Consider the following 18,608-nt stretch of genomic DNA (forward strand, 5'->3'; position numbering starts at 1 on the left):
ACGTGATGCACGTTCCAGAATTGAAGAAGAATCTTATCTTTGTGGCGATGTTAGAAGACAAGGGATATGATGTTGTCTTCAGCGAGGGAAAGGATTTGCTGCACAGTAAGACAACTAAAGAAACTCGGAAGATAGGGGTTTGAGTCAAGAACCTTTATCAATTGCATGTAGATGGCTACGCAACAATGGCATGCAAGGTAGATGGATTGGTGAGTCGGGATGATGGCGAGCTGTGGCACCGGAGATTGGGCCACCTTCACCATGGAGCGTTGAAGATACTGAAGCAGAATTCTACTGGGCTTCCTAAAGGCACTCTTGCGCAATCAGATCAGTGCAAGGGGTGTACTTTGGGAAAATTTGTGAAAGCCACCTTTCATGAGAAGGATAGTCGCTCCACAACGATCCTTGAGAGAATTCACACAGACGTGTGTGGACCTTTCTTAGTAGCTTCGAAAGCAAAGCATAAGTACTATGTGATCTTTGTTGATGATTTCTCTCGAAAGTGCTAGATCTTCTTCATGCAGAAGAAGAGCGAGACGTACTCAAAGTTCTGTGAGTTCAAAGCATTGGTCGAGAAGGAATCGGGGAAGAAGGTGAATTCTCTTAGGAGCGACAATGGTGGTGAATTCATCTCTGGCGAGTTCAAGGACTTCTGCGGTGCAAGAGGTATTCGAAGAGAGCTCATAGCTCCGCATAACCCTCAGTAGAACGAGGTTGCTGAGCGGAAGAACAGAATGATCATGGGTGCTACACGGGTGATGTTGCATGATCAGGGCCTACCCCTTCACTTTTGGGCGGAGGCATGCAATACTGCAATATATGTGCAAAACCGTTGTCCTCACAAGATACCTGTCATGAGTACACCTGAGGAGGCTTATTCTGGTAAGAGGCCTGATATTTCCCATTTGAGGATTTTTGGTTCTCCTATTTACATGCATGTGACAAAGGATGCCAGGAAGAAGCTGGAGCCGACTGTAGAGGTTGGGATATTTGTGGGGTACACTGATACGCGAGACAGTCCAAGACTTTTGTGCGACGAGATATCAAATTTCAGGAGGAGAAAGCCATGAAGTGTTTGCTTGAGAGGGAGCCACACTTGCAAGCATATGAGGAGCTATTAGTTCCTAAGGATGAGCTTCAGGATGTGGAGCAGCCACAAGATGAAGTTCATGGAGTGGAAGAGACTGCTCATGCAACACCAACTATCAAAGGGCGAAAGCGCACTACAGAAGCTGAGCGACAGGCTCAAGATGCAGAGAAGGTTGTACGACCACCTATAGCACAGCGAAGATAGAGACAACCACCTGATCGATACACTGGATACATGGCTCTTGTGAGAAAATCTATCGTGACTGAGCCATCCTCTTTCGAGGAAGTTGTGGAGGATCCCGCATGGGTAGATGCCATGGTGGAAGAGTATGATTCGATTGTCAGAAACACTGCATGGGAGATCATCCCAAGACCGAAGGGTAAGTTGTTGATCATTGTAATTTATGTAGATGATTTGATTTTGATGGGAGATGAGCTGTTGATACTTTCATGCAAGGAGGATCTTGGTAGAGAGTTTGAGATGAAGGACTTGGGACTCCTTCATTATTTCCTGGGATTGGAAATTTGGCAGCGCAGTGATGGACTATTTGTTTCTTAGGGTAAGTATGCTCGGGAGATACTGGAGAAGTTCAACATGCATGGCTGCAAGCCTGTTGATACTCCTCTTCCTGGAGGTTGGAGGAAGGAGGATGCTACTTCAACAGAGGTAGTGAATGCCACTGTTTATAGACAGTTTGTGGGGTCGCTTATGTATCTAGTCAATACACGACCCGATATATGCTATGCTATTAACCATCTTTCACAGGCTATGGTTAAGCCAACCAAGCTCTTCTAGAAGGCAGGCAAGCATGTATTGGGTTATCTCAGAGGCACATCGGGATATGGATTATGGTACAGAGAGGAGGATGAGGTGAAGCTATGTGCCTTCACCGATGCAGATTGGGCAGGGAGCTCAACAGACAGAAAGAGCACATCTGGAGGGATCTTCAGTATCGGTTCAACAACAGTTTCTTGGTATAGCAGGAAGCAGATATCCATGGCACTCAGTTTGGCAGAGGCCAAGTATATGGCAGCAAGTTTGGCTGCATGCGAGGCTATATGGATGAGGAAGATCCTGGTCGGGTTGTTCTGGTCACACTTGGAGCCTACTGTGATTTATTGTGATAACCAGAGTTGCATTAAACTCTCGGCTAATCGAGTATTTAATGATAGATCCAAGCACATCGACATCAGGTACCATCATATCGGAGATTGTGTGCAGTGGAGAATCATGTTACTTTCATACATTCCCATGGAGGATCAGGATGTTGATATCTTGACGAAGGCGCTCACCAGGAGCAAATTCGAATACCACAAAGGTAGGATAGCGGTTGCAGATAATCCATATCTTGTTGAGAGGGAGTGTTGAAAATGCAACAAGATGATGGAGCTTAGTGAAACGAAGTCGCCTTCACTAAGTGGGCCCGCATGCTATTTTTGGTGCAAAGTCTATTTTTAGACTATGTCTATTTTTTGACATATGGATCATGGTGTATGAGTTGCAGGATGCTATTTATGGATGATTGGTCATGTTGGTAAAAATAGATGGACCTATATTTTTAGACATATGGGCGGAGTCTATTTTTAGACTGCTAGTAAAAAAATAGAACTGTCGAATATTATTAGCTCTTAATAATATTTGGACTATAAACATTATCCTATCCTCTTGCAGCACTTCAGTTCGAGCTACGGATGTGGCACATGCAACTGCCAGAAGGAAATATGCTTTTCCTATGGGTTAGTTGAGCTATTTCATGATGGACTTCAGTTAGAACTCAAGTGATTGAGTTTGGTGGAGTTGATTGAGGAGTTGATGGAGTTGTGTTCAGTTTGACTTAGTTGAACTAGTTGTATTTAGTCTAACTGCCAAATACACTAGTGATGAGTGATGTGAATTAATTTTTAATTAATTCACTAATTATTAAATTATAAATCAACTAAAGAATACATCAGTTAACTCAGTTCATGGACAGTTCAGTGGAGACAAGTGTTAGAGGTGGGTGAAAGGGTGAGACTACTATCAGTTGTGACTATAGTTGTGCATGAGATTTGCACAATCATTGATTGAGATTGCCAATGAGGATTGCGCAATACAAGCCAAGGGAATTCGAAGTTGGATCTGATCTATTCTCAACTTGGATTGCACAATAGAGGCAGGCAAACAGTGGAGGAGATTTGAACCCGTGACTTGTTTAGATCTAAGCTAGTTTGTGTGTAGCATGTGGAGATGGAACTGATTAATTGTGAGGAGTATTGTACTATGTATTTTTACATGTTCTCTATCATTATAATATACAGATAGTTGGGGGTTTTCAGTTGTATGCTTTCCCCATTACATACTGTGTTGATATGTGTGATTGTTGTTTCAATGTGCACATGCGATTGTTTTTTAATTCCGCAAATTGATGATCAATGGTAGACGAGGTTATGTATTATGCATGCATTCCACAAATAGTGTATAATCAGGATAATCTATGTGAATATGTGTTATATTATTCAAATTTCTACAATGGAGACTAGATTGCAGGTTATAGAAAAACAAAACCAAGATACTAACCAACTACCCCAGCAAGGAGATGTTGATACTTTAGAGATTCTTAAAATTAAAGACATGATTAAATAACTAGAAGAAAAAGTTAATAGCCGCCTCACCCTAAATAATGTGGTAGATAAGTTAGATATCATACCAATTAAAGATGAAATGAAAAAATTAATAGAATTATACCACAAACATAACAAAAGGGCCTTGAACCTTATAATCTTGAGTTTAAAAGAGGAAGTAGATGAGGGTACTTTAGCCTTAGCCCAAACAGAATTACATAATAGATTACAAATTGAAGCAATGTGTCTCACAGAAGCAACAAGGTTGGGGAAATTAACCAAGAATAAAGGAAGAATAATCCTCACAAAGATGAGCTCCATTGATCATAAGTACGACATAGTTAAACATCAAGTCTAAAAGGAACGAGAATATTCATAAATGAAGATCTCATTCCAGAAGATCAAGTAGAATTAAGAAAGGAGGTTCAAAAGGTAAAAGAAGCCAGAAAAGAAGGAAAATGGGCAATAATCAGAAATAGAAAAGCCTTTATTTGAGATAGAAACCAAAAACATAGTAATCAATAGCAATTAAACATGCTCCGAATCCTTTCTTGGAATTGTTGGGGCTTCCCATGGAACAAAGGCCCCAAGCTAAGTTGGATTTCAAATGATGTTGATATTATTTTGCTTGTTGAAACTTGGGAGCACGAATAATCTAAGGTCCCTAACACAGATGGATTTAGGCTATGGTCTACTTGGAACAAGTGATCCTCTCATAGAGGCATTGGGGGAATAGCTTGTTACATTAAGAAGAACATCTCCCCCCATGCTAGGATTTATAAAAACGACCCTCACAACCAATATAGTTGGATAGAGATTAGAGACATTAATAATAAAAAGTCCTACATAACAATATGTTATTTTCCCCCAATCAATTCTAACTTCTATAAGAAGAAGAATCTAGATAAAACTAATCCTTACAATGGTTTAAAGAATGATATTTCTAGCCTAAGGGATGATGGTAGTATCCTTTTAATAGGTGACTTTAATGCTTGAATGATCCGAATGGAAAATGGCATCAACCCATGGTACTCATCCACCCATATTATTCATTGACCCATGGAATTTACCCATGGTATTGTAAATGGCATCCGCTCGTGGTATTGTAAAATCCACCCATGGTATTCATTCACCCATGGAATTTACCCATGGTATTGTAAATGGCATCTGCCCGTGGTATTGTAAAATCCACCCATGGTATTCATTCACCCATGGAATTGACCTGTGGTATTGTAACTGAAAAATACTATAAGTAACAAGTCACATTTTGTAAAAGGACAGATTGTCCGCCACAATGTAGCCTTTACAGTTATTATCGGTTTTAATAAAAAAGTTTCTTTGTGGTTTTGTTTATTGGGCATTCTCCTATTTTTCTTCTGGCAATGCAAGTTTTCAGATCTTGGGGGTCTCTCCTCCCAAGATCCATTTCAATCTTTTAGATCTTGGGGGCCTCCTCCCAAGATCCAGATCAGTGGTATCGGAGCAGGTTATGATTCCATGGGAATGGGGGTTTGATGCATGTTTCAGTTTCAAAATTTTCAGCAATATTCAACAAACTTCAGGCATGTGCTACAACCTCCACAAAGCACTTTCTTGGGTCAAGTAGGAAGAATTTTTCTTTTTTCATTTTTTTTGCAGGATTTTTTTTGGGCGGCGACTTTGCAGATCAGATCTGAAAAATTTGGTACAAAATTTTCAAAATAAAATACCAGATCTGGATTCCTCTCGAAAAATCACCCAATTTCAAAAAAAAAATGGGTCAAATCGGAGTCCGGATGTGGGAGATATCGCTGATTTAAAATCAGCTATTTTATCAGAATTTTTGTGACGGCGGAACTGTTGCAGCACAAATCTGAGATCTCAGAGTGCCCAGATAAGGATTTCCATCACATGGGAAGACGCAAAATGGTCCTTCTGCTTCCAAAAACAGGTTATAATAAATATTCTGAGTTATATTGGCCGAGTTATGTCCATTTTAATTCTGGAGCAGCATTCGGAGTGGGTTTCCATTGGAGACGTGCCCTCCCACCCCGCTTTAGTAGGAACCTGCTTCACATTCATCGGTTTCAACATAGCAGCAATTGGCTTGGGTTATTTGGAGATGTTCCCTCCCACCCCAGGCTATGTAGGCACCTGCTACTTCATCAGCAACCAACATCACGGTTGTGGGTCATCCACAAACCCACACTTCATCGAAGTCCATTTGCTAGGCCGTACACTATTAGTATCACAGTTGGTCACAAGCATTACAGGGTATCTCTATCCTCGGATCTTCATTCTTCATGGTTATGGGTCATCCAAAAACCCACAGTTCATCGAAGTCCATTTGCTAGGCCACACACTGTCAGAATCACAGTTGTTCACAAGCATTACAGGTATCTCTATCCTCGGATCTTCATTTATCAGGGTTTTGGGTTAACCATGTAAAACCCTTATCTTCAGTGGATCTTCATATTCAACAAAGGCTTTGCAGGAGGGAACTTTATGCAATGGGGACCATTGCTTCTTAAGGAGGGAGGAATGATCCGAATGGAAAATGGCATCAACCCATGGTACTCATCCACCGATATTATTCATTGACCCATGGAATTTACCCATGGTATTGTAAATGGCATCCGCTCGTGGTATTGTAAAATCCACCCATGGTATTCATTCACCCATGGAATTTACCCATGGTATTGTAAATGGCATCTGCCCGTGGTATTGTAAAATCCACCCATGGTATTCATTCACCCATGGAATTGACCCGTGGTATTGTAACTGAAAAATACTATAAGTAACAAGTCACATTTTGTAAAAGGATAGATTGTCCGCCACAATGTAGCCTTTACAGTTATTATCGGTTTTAATAAAAACGTTTCTTTGTGGTTTTGTTTATTGGGCATTCTCCTATTTTTCTTCTGGCAATGCAAGTTTTCAGATCTTGGGGGTCTCTCCTCCCAAGATCCATTTCAATCTTTTAGATCTTGGGGGCCTCCTCCCAAGATCCAGATCAGTCAAAGCATCCACGCACATGGGACGAGAGCCTCCCCTATGTTCAGCACAGCTACAATCGAGCTCTTCACAGCTCCACTGGCCATAGCCCCTTTCAGGTGGGTTTGGGATTCCAGCCACTATGCCCCATTGATGTGGCCATGCCACTTGCAGCTACTCACATGAATTCAGCTCATGTCCAGTCCGAAACAGATAAGGCCACCAGCTTCATTGAGCGCATCCAACATATTCGTCAGCAGGTCCATGACATTCTTGAGAAATCAAATGCCAAGTACAAGCAGCGACATGATCAACATCGGGTGCCACACAAGTTTCAGGTGGGCGACAAAGTCTGGTTGCATTTGCAGAAGGAACGCCTTACTGGAGCCTATCGGAAATTGAGACCACTCAGATATGGTCCTTACACCATTACTAAGGCTATGGGAGACAATGCATTTGAGCTCAGCATTCCCCCATTCCTTGGCCTGCACCCAGTATTCAATGTGGACCGCCTTCGGCCATACTTTCCACCATTTCTAGACACATCCGACATTGCAGAACAGCTCAAACCCACAGAATTAAATCCATATTGCATGGAACAAGCTGCAACTGATCGGATCATGGACACACAGATCAAGAACACTCGTCAACAGAATATCCAACTGTATCAAGTTGTCAAAGCAGGCCAACTCCTTCAGCAGGGCAAGTGGCTCACCAGGGAACAAGTTCAACAGAAGTTTCCTCATCTCATGGAGGAGCTCAACGCAATGGGGACCATTGCTTCCTAAGGGGGGAGGAATGATCCAGGTGGATATTGGTGGCCACCTGCCAAGTCCACCTGGACCCCCACCATTGTCTTTCTCAGCATTTTCAGTTTCCTTAATTGTAGCACAACTTACTATTTTTAGCAGTTTTTCGGGTCCTGAACTTCCGGAGCCGTTTTGAGGCCCTAAACGACATTTTTTGGGGAATCCGGGGGCAACATGGGTCCATGAAATGGACCGATGTTGCTCGTTCCAACCATGATAGTGCTTGGATAGATCTTTCTAATGAGCTATTGTACGCGTCAAACGGAGATCATATGCCAAAGTTACGACCCCGGGAAGTTGATGTACCAACTTACCCCCAAACGGGGCCCACAATTTGGCATTTCATCTCCTAGGGTTAGGTTTTGGAATGTTAAGGGTTTTTCCATTGTTTCTCAACAATAAATAGGCCTTTGAGCCTCATTGTAACAAAGTTCAGAGGCCTCATTGTAACACAGTTCAGAGGCATGTAGCCGTCACATCTCTTCTCAGAGATAAGCTACCATCACCCTAGCTAGCTTGTTTCCATTTCTGGTTGTAAGCATATTTCAGTATTTTCCATTAATGAAATGAAGTATTATTTCCGCTGCATCTTTTTGTATATGGTTATCTCTGTAATTTGTTGCGTTCCTGTTTAAATCCGGATCATTGAACTTCAAACAACCAAGCTATTATTCTAAGCAATCATTGCAACCCTAATCCTCTTTGGTTAGACGAAGACCCCACTCTGGCTAGTATGTACAAAAGGAGCTCTGAAGACCTCGGGGCAAATTAGTTTGGGTCGGAACTAGTCAAGCTCTGTAGTGTTCAGGATCTCATAATTTGCAATGGTCTAAAGAAGTGGCCCAATTCTAGCAAGATGACTTGCATCCATGGACTTGGTAGCAGCGTGGTAGACTACGTTATTTCGATCTCCCATTAAAGAACGAAATAATAAATTTTGACATCTTAAACGACCACAAACCTGACTCTGATCATAGGCCTTTACTTATAACTCTCAATATTGTCATGCGTAGAGTTCCCACAGAAAATAATACCTACAACCAAAAGAACTTAATTTTTGATAGAAATAAAAATGATCTCTTTCTAAATGAATTAAAAACTAATTTTCTTCCTTTATCTACTATAAACAACATAGAAGACCTCTATCATAATTTTACTATAGCCTTCTCGTATTCAATTAACAAGTTCTCAATTAAAGTTTCAAATAATAAAAGAAATAGAAAAACCAATCCATGGTATGAAAAAGATTGTAAAAGTGTGAGGAGAGCAATTAAGGAAGCTATTGATGAATCTCTTAAAATGGACAAGATAAAAATATACAAAGTCCTAACTAAAAGGAAAAAGAGGTAGTACATTCGTCAAAGATAGGAGAATCTCTTACACCTCTCTAAGGTAGCTCCTAAGAAATTTTGGAGGCAGATTCTGACTAGGAAGACTGAAGATAATAATAAAATTGCTCTTCACGATTGGAATTCCTATCTTAAAAAGCTTTATGAATCTCCAAATGTCATGGATAATTTGGAAACCTTGCTCACAATGAAATAAGTTTTCCGTTTAGAAGACATTAAGTTTGGGGTTAATCACCTCGCTAATGGGAAAGCTAATGACATTGAAGGTTACCAGGCGGAAATCTTAAAAATTGGAGGTCTTGTCCTCATCCCCCACATTCACAAGCTTTTCAAACAAGCAGTCAAGCAAGGGTTCCCTAAACCTTGGATTGAGAGCCTCATTATCCCTATTTTTAAAAGTGGGCATATAAATAACCCCTCTAATTATCGGACAATTATGATAAACCCTCTCTTAGCCAAGTTATATGGTAGTATTTTGGAAAATAAGTTAAGCATATGACTTGAAAGTGAAGGTAAGAATGCTAAAGGCCAAGCAAGTTTCAGAAGGCATCACTCAACAACAGACCACCTCGTTATGCTTAGGATCATTGTGGAGGAATGTCGTAATGATAAATCCAATTTATTTTGTTACTTTTTGGACTTTAGAAAGACTTTCGATATGGTTCCTAGATACAACCTTTGAAATAGATTAGAAGAGCTAAAGGTTCCTCTTGAGTTGAGAGGTGCCACTATAAGGTTATACGCGAATGTAATTGCCAAGCTAAAGAGCAATGAGTGGTGGTCCAAAGATATTAAGTGTAACATCAGAGTTAAACAAGGTTACCCCCTCTCCTCTACCCTGTTTGGCATTTACATCGATAAGCTTGAAGGCTATTTAGAGGAAGCAGGATGTGATGGCACGATCTTAGCTGGGATAGTCGTCATCCTTCTTCTCTATGTTGACGATATTATTCTTTTGGCAAGGTGCCCATCTGATCTTGATAAGAAACTCAGGCTTCTTAAGGATTTCTGCTCTACCATGGGTATGATTGTTAACACTGACAAAACAAAAGTTATGATTATCAAATCCAAGAAGGACACTTATGCTAATTTTATGTATGACAATAATAACTTGCAGGAAGTGTATTCTTACAAGTACCTAGGAATTGATATTCATCACAAGCTGAATTGGAACCATAGAATTGAGAAAAGGATTAATGGGGGGTGGAAAGCTTATTTTGGTCTTGAAAATAATTGTAAAATAGCAAACCTCGTAATGTGGGATAAAAAGAAGTTCCTCTTTGAAACTTTAGTCACTCTTGTTATCTTATATGGCTGTGAGGTTTGGGGTTGCAGCATCTCCAGAGAAACATGGAGAAAGATTGAGCAAATCCAAAAGCATTTAATAACTTATAACCTAAAAATTAAAAGTAATACACCCTATCCTATTCTCCTTATAGATGCAGGTCTTTCCCCTATTGAGAGCCTAGCTATGATAAGGTTTCTACTATACAAGCACAAACGCAATAACATAGACGATCATAGACTTCCTAAGCTAGCTTTAAATTCCAGCCAAAACCACCTAAGGCTCAATCGAGGGTGGCATAAAGACACAAGGGCCTGGTTAAACTATTGGGAGATCAACGAGAATGATGCATTGCAAAACATAAATAACATTAAAGATATTGTTACTTTTAAGTTCAAAGAAAAAATGTGGTGTGAGAAAGATTTAGTGGCTAAAAGAAAATTAAGTTATTATAAGAAGGTCATCAACCCCACCCTAGAAGATCAATAATATCTCTCTATTTTAACTAGCTCAAAGAAGAAAATTAATATAGCAAAGATTAGAACAAATTCTCATGAGCTCCATAGTGAAACAAGTCATTGGGCAGTTCCTAAAACGCCATGGATGGAAAGGATCTGCCATATATGTGAGAATAGGAACATCGAGGATGAAAACCACTTCCTCTTAGAGTGTCCCGAGTGCAACCACATTAGATCTCGGTTTCACAATCTTTGTTACACTGACCTTCCTAGCCTTTTACAATGTCAAAATTATAGTGAGCTCGGGAGGCTTCTCTCCAAGCTTTTTGAGCATAGGAATAAAATCTTAAATCAAAATAAATAATTTGTTTCTTTAGGTCCGATAAACCAATATTTGGTCTCAGGATACATTAACCATCATCATCATCAAAAAAAATATTCTAAAATTCATAAATATCAATGTTTTTTTAATTAATAAACAAACTTTTATTTTAAATAATACGTCTTTTAATATCAAATTAAAATTAAAATTTATGAATAATAATTAATTAGTAATTTTTATTATTTATTAATTAAATTATAATAAATTTTATTATTCTAAATATAAAAATTATATTTTTAATTTAAAATACATTCATCAAAACTTACAAAGTAAAAACTGCAAGTCACCTCCACTAAATATTCCAAGAAAATTAGTTTCATTAAAGCATGCATGAATTTTAGAAATCTTTGAAATAACCATCCATAATGTGATATAGTATTTTGATTTAATTTATTAAAAAAATATTTAACAATATATATTTTTTAACATTTCTATTATTCTAAAATTTATAAATATCAATACTTTTTAATTAAAATACCCTCATCAAAACTTACAAAGTAAAAACTGCAAAACACCTCCACTTAATATTCCAGGAAAATCAGTGTCATCAAAGCATGCATGAATTTTCGAAATCCTAAAAACTTGAAAACACCTCCACTTAATATTCCAAGAAAATTAGTGTCATTAATGCAAAAACTGCAAAACACCTCCACTTAATATTCCAGGAAAGTCAGTGTGTCATCAAAGCATGCATGAATTTTCGAAATCCTAAAAACTGCAAAACACCTCCACTTAATATTCCAAGAAAATTAGTGTCATTAATGCATGCATGAATTTTCGAAATCCTTGAAATAATTTTTTTGATGTGAAGTAACATAGTATATAGCCATCCATAGTGTTTTGAATTTTTTATTAACATGCCAAACAAAGCACCACTCTTAAGTGTCGATTTATTTTTCCTAAAAAAGCGAAATTTTATGAATATATATATATATATATATATATATATATATATATATATATATATATATATATATATATATATATTTTATGTTCTAGCGAATAAAAAACACAATTTTATTTTTTTTTATTTTTTTTTGTCAGATTTCAAAAGTCAAAAAAGACAATTTTTTTTATATTTAAATTTGATTTTAGAAAAAAAAAATTCTATATCTAGATTTGACTTAAAAAACAATATTTTATTTTAACTAAGTTGACTCAAGTGCCAGTCTAAATTCAAACTGACTCAAGTGCCAGTCTAAACTCAAAATGCTCGTCATGCTTATATTCTCTATAAATCAATCTGTCGTTTACTCAAGTCCTTGTTTAAATTCAAAACGCTGGTCATCTACTGCTTTAAGTGCTGGTTTAAATTCATAAATCAATCTGTCGTTTACTCAAGTCCTTGTTTAAGTTCAAATGCTTATATTCTCTATAAATCAATCTCCTTTACGAGTTGCATTGTTTCTCTTTATTAGTTGCATTGTTTCTCTAGATAAAAAAATCTAGACAACAGGGAGAAAAAGAATGGATTTGGATGGTAATTGTCTTCCGGAAGAGTTTGTTGATATTTTGGTCCAAAATTTCGCTTATGATCCCATTAGACTTCCGATTTCAGAAGACCCTTCTCAGATTCTTTATAATCGAAGAACGCTAGAAACGATCTGGGACAGCAAACGAGATGCCATCAACCCATACACGCGACAGCCCTTCCATATTGGCAATGCCATCCCACAGAGTGAGCTTAGGCAACGGATGCGCGAATTCATTCTCGACAACAACGGCGGGCTTCATGTCATTCCTGACTACACCCAAATCTTGAACAAGACAGGTATGAAAAATCTGTTGGAAGAATTGGTTGCAGCTGCTAATCAATGTTTACTAATTCAGAAGACAACGAAGAAACGAGGTCGTAGAAATCGAAATAGGAAAGCAGATGACTGTGAATTGGAGAAGTGGAACGCACTGTGGAGGAAATTAAATCTGGTACGTCTTTATTGCCAGTACAGAATAGAAAACAGAGAGCTGTTTTGTTCAATCAAAGGATATGAATACTTGTTCCAGGTAACCAGTAAGCCGCTCTTAAATTCATGCGTACTAAGAAGAAGTGGTGAATACTCATGTGATGATGCCAAGGAGGTTTGCAAAGAAGTCGCCAGGATTGTTGATGTCGTCGGCGGTCTGAAAGAGACCGATTTACAGATGGCACAGGAAAATTCTGTTTTGGCGTTTGTGCGTATTCTATTTGACCTTGCACACCACCAGAGCCAATATTTGAAAATTCAGAGTATGGTTTTAAGAATTTACTGTCGAATGTTTAACCACTGCATCGATTATCTGGTTAGAAGCAAGAAGAATATTTTTATTTAGATCTAAGTTTCATAATCTTTGTTGCAATACTGATCTTTTTAGCCTTTTAAGATGTCAAAATTACAGTGAGCTAGAAAGACTTCTCTCTTAGCTTTTTGAGCATAGGGATAAGATTTTAAATCAAAATAAATAATTAATTTCTTTAGGTCTGATATACCAAAGTTTAATGTCAATAGACTTTAACCATTATTATCATCATCATCATAATAATTTTCAACCATTTTAATTTTAATTTACAACATTTTTCAACCAAATTTCTAATTATATATGGTATGTATATTTTTCATTAATTTTTTATTTTAATATATTTCATTCACATGAGATCAATTTTTTTATATGTAATTTTATATACACAAACCAATAACATGTGATATGTATTTCCCATGTTAATTAATTTTTTTCCAGCCAATTATAATTATGTTGAATAATGTTATAGAGTTATGTCGAATAATGTTATAAAGTAGAGAATATCCGTGTTTCTTTCTTTAATATTATTGTTATGTTATTTTTTTATATTATTATTGTGCTATTTTAACAAATTTTCATATAAATTTACTATTTATTAATAATTATATTTTTCAATAACATTTTTTCACATTACATTCCTTTATAATTTTTAGCTTTTCAATTCTTTTTCGAAGTTTCCTTCAACATTAAGATATTGGAGGCATATCTTATTTATTTTGATTTAAGATTTTATTCCTATGCTCAAAAAGCTTGGAGAGAAGCCTCCCGAGCTCACTATAATTTTGACATTGTAAAAGGCTAGGAAGGTCAGTATTGTAACAAAGATTGTGGAATTGAGATCTAATGTGGTTATACGCGGGGCACTCTAAGAGGAAGTGGTTTTCATCCTCGATGTTCCTATTCTCACATATATGGCAGATCATTTCCATCCATGGCGTTTTAGGAACTGCCCAACGACCTGTTTCACTATGGAGCTCATGAGAATTCATTCTAATCTTTGCTATATTAATTTTCTTCTTTGAGCTAGTTAAAATAGAGAGATACTTTTGATATTCTAGGGTGGGGTTGATGACCTTCTTATAATAACTTAATTTTCTTTTAGCCGCTAAATCTTTCTCACACCACATTTTTTCTTTGAACTTAGAAGTAACAATATCTTTAATGTTATTTATGTTTTGCAATGCATCATTTTCGTTGATCTCCTAATAGTTTAACCAGGCCCTTGTGTCTTTATGCCACCCTCGATTGAACCTTAGGTGGTTTTGGCTAGAATTTAAAGCTAGCTTAGGAAGTCTATGATCATCTATGTTACTGATTTTGTGCTTTTACAACAGAAACCTAAGCATAGCTAGGCTCTCAATAGGGGAAAGACCTACTTCTATAAGGAGAATAGGATAGGGTGTATTACTTTTAATTTTCAGGTTATAAGTTATAAAACGCTTCTGGATTTGCTCAATCTTTCTCTATGATTCTATGAAGATGTTGCAACCCCAAACCTCACAGCCATATAAGATAACAAGAGTGACTAAAGTTTCAAAGAGGAACTTCTTTTTATCCCACATTACGAGGTTTGCTATTTTACAATTATTTTCAAGACCAAAATAAGCTTTCCACCCCCCATTAATCCTTTTCTCAATGCTATGGTTCTAGTTGAGCTTGTGATGAATATCAATTACTAGGTACTTGTAAGAATACACTTCCTCCAAGTTATTATTGTTATACATAAAATTAGCGTAAGTGTCCTTTTTTGATTTGATAATCATAACTTTTGTTTTGTCAGTGTTAACAGTCATACCCATGGTAGAGCAGAAATCCTTAAGAAGCCTGAGTTGCTTATTAAGATCAGATGGGCACCTTGCCAAAAGAACAATATCGTCAGCATAAAGAAGAAGGATGACGACTATCCCAGCTAAGATCATGCCATCACATCCTGCTTCCTCTAAATAGCCTTCGAGCTTATCGACGTAAATGCCAAATAGGGTAGGGGAGAGGGGGCAACCTTGTTTAACTCCGATGTTACACTTAATATCTTTTGACCACCCCTCATTGCTCTTTAGCTTGGCAATTACATTCTCGTATAACCTTATAGCGGCAACTCTCAACTCAAGAGGAACCTTTAGCTCTTCTAATCTATTCCAAAGGTTGTATCTAGGAACCGTATCGAAAGCCCTTCTAAAGTCCACAAAGCAACAAAATAAATTGGATTTATCATTACGACATTCCTCCGCAATGATCCTAAGTGTAACAAGGTGTTCTGTTGTTGAGTGATGCCTTCTGAAACCTGCTTGGCCTTTAGCCCGCTTACCTTCACTTTCAATCCATATGCTTAACTTCTTTTCCAAAATACTACCATATAACTTGGCTAAGAGAGGGCTGATCATAATTGTTCGATAATTAGAGGGGTTATTTGTATCCCCACTTTTAAAAATAGGAATAATGAGGCTCTCAGTCGAAGGTTTAGGGAACCCTTGCTTGACTGCTTGATTGAAAAGCTTGTGGATGTGGGGGATGAGGACAAGACCTCCAATTTTTAAGATTTCCTCTTGGTAACCTTCAATGTCCTTAGCTTTCCCATTAGCGAGGCGATTAACCCCAAACTTAATGTCTTCTAAAGAGAAAACTTCTTTCGTTGTGAGAAGGGTTTCCAAATTATCCATGACATTTGGAGATTCATAAAGCTTTTTAAGATAGGAATTACAATCGTGAAGAGCAATTTTATTATTATCCTTAGTCTTCCTAGTTAGAATCTGCCTCCAAAATTTCTTAGGAGCTACCTTATATTTAATTTAAAATACATTCATCAAAACTTACAAAGTAAAAACTGCAAGTCACCTCCACTAAATATTCCAAAAAAATTAGTTTCATTGCATGAATTTTAGAAATCTTTGAAATAACCATCCATAATGTGATATAGTATTTTGATTTAATTTATTAAAAAATATTTAACAATATATATTTTTTAACATGTCTATTATAAAATAAAATAAAATATTTAATATAATTATAAATAAAAATTATTCTAAAATTTATAAATATCAATACTTTTTAATTAAAATACCCTCATCAAAACTTACAAAGTAAAAACTGCAAAACACCTCCACTTAATATTCCAGGAAAATCAGTGTGTCATCAAAGCATGCATGAATTTTCGAAATCCTAAAAACTGCAAAACACCTCCACTTAATATTCCAAGAAAATTAGTGTCATTAAAGCATGCATGAATTTTCGAAATCCTTGAAATAAATTTTTTGATGTGAAGTAAACATAGTATATAGCCATCCATAGTGTTTTGAATTTTTTATTACCATGCCAAACAAAGCACCACTCTGAAGTGTCGATTTATTTTTCCTAGAAAAGCGGGATTTTATGTTCTTGCGAATATTTTTTTTGGTCGGATTCTAACTAGTAAAAAAAACCACAATTTTTTATTTTTTATTTTTTTTTGGTCAGATTTCAAAAGTAAAAAAAAAAAAATTTTTTTTTTATATTTAAATTTGATTTTAGAAAAAAATAATAATTCTATATCTAGATTTGACTTAAAAAGCAATATTTTATTTTAACTAACTTGACTCAAGTGCCAGTCTAAATTCAAACTGAATCAAGTGCCAGTCTAAATTCAAAATGCTGGTCATGCTTTTGTTCTCTATAAATCAATCTGTCGTTTACTCAAGTCCTTGTTTAAATTCAAAATGCTGGTCATGTTTTATTCTCTATAAATCAATCTCCTTTACGAGTTGCATTGTTTCTCTTTATTAGTTGCATTGTTTCTCTAGATAAAAAAATCTAGACAACAGGGAGAAAAAAAATGGATTTGGATGGTAATTGTCTTCCGGAAGAGTTTGTTGATATCTTGGTCCAAAATTTCGCTTATGATCCCATTAGACTTCCGATTTCAGAAGACCCTTCTCAGATTCTTTATAATCGAATAACGCTAGAAACGATCTGGGACAGCAAACGAGATGGCATCAACCCATACACGCGACAGCCCTTCCATATTGGCAATGCCATCCCACAGAGTGAGCTTAGGCAACGGATGCGCGAATTCATTCTCGACAACAACGGCGGGCTTCATGTCATTCCTGACTACACCCAAATCTTGAACAAGACAGGTATGAAAAATCTGTTGGAAGAATTGGTTGCAGTTGCTAATCGATGTTTACTAATTTAGAAGACAACGAAGAAACGAGGATGTAGAAATCGAAATAGGAAAGCAGATGACTGTGAATTGGAGAAGTGGAACGCACTGTGGAGGAAATTAAATCTGGTACGTCTTTATTGCCAGTACAGAATAGAAAACAGAGCGTTGTTTTGTTCAATGAAAGGATATGAATACTTGTTCCAGGTAACCAGTAAGCCGCTCTTAAATTCATGCATACTAAGAAGAAGTGGTGAATACTCATGTGATGATGCCAAGGAGGTTTGCAAAGAAGTTGCCAGGATTGTTGATGTCGTTGGCGGTCTGAAAGAGACCGATTTACAAATGGCACAGGAAAATTCTGTTTTGGCGTTTGTGCGTATTCTATTTGACCTTGCACACCACCAGAGCCAATATTTGAAAATTCAGAGTATGGTTTTAAGAATTTACTGTCGAATGTTTGACCACTGCATCGATTATCTGATTAGAAGCAAGAAGAATTCTGTAAGATTTTTGAGATACACAGATCTAGATCTGCAAAACAATAAACAAGATTTGAGAATAATTAATATTATTTTGATATTAATGGAGAAAATAGTTACGTTGTTGTAACTTTCTCCCTAGTTTAGGATTAGTTCCTATAGTTATGGGATTTGGGTGCAACTTCCTATTTCCTAGTATTGTATTTAATGATGTAATCTTGGATTGATTGGTGAATAGAGTGGACGAGAGTGATCTCTCAAGTTTTGTGAGTGTAGTCCCCAGTTTCAGGCCACACCTGAGAGCTACATCTCTTTCTTTTCAATTCTGTTCACATTTTATCTTGGTATCGAGCTCAGATTGAGTGAGCCTGAGCTTTTGTCCCCTGGGTGGTGGAATTGCCTGTGTGGCTGGAATAGCCTGTGTGGCTTGAAGTGCCTTTGTGGCTGTGTGTACATGAGAGCTATGTGCTCAATTGAGCAGGTGGATTGCAAAACACCTGGCTCAGACTCGGAAACTTTTTTTTCTGAGTGGAAAGGTCGATTAGCGCAGATTTTACGCTGACAGTCGCGCTAGAAGCCCGATTAGCACGGATTTTAAGGGATAAACCGCGCCAAAGCGCCAGAAAACCCGATTAGCGCGGGATTTTACCGGGAAAGTCGCGCCAATTAAAATACGCGGACCGATTTTCGATTAGCGCGGATTTTTCGCTCGGGGTAGCGCCAAGGGGATCTGTGAATAGTGTGAACTTCGTTTGGCGGTTTGCAAAC

Source organism: Pinus tabuliformis, chromosome 7, assembly GCF_031772625.1.
Source record: "Pinus tabuliformis cultivar Carrire ecotype Pingquan chromosome 7, CPIR1, whole genome shotgun sequence".
NCBI classification, from domain to species: Eukaryota; Viridiplantae; Streptophyta; class Pinopsida; order Pinales; family Pinaceae; genus Pinus; species Pinus tabuliformis.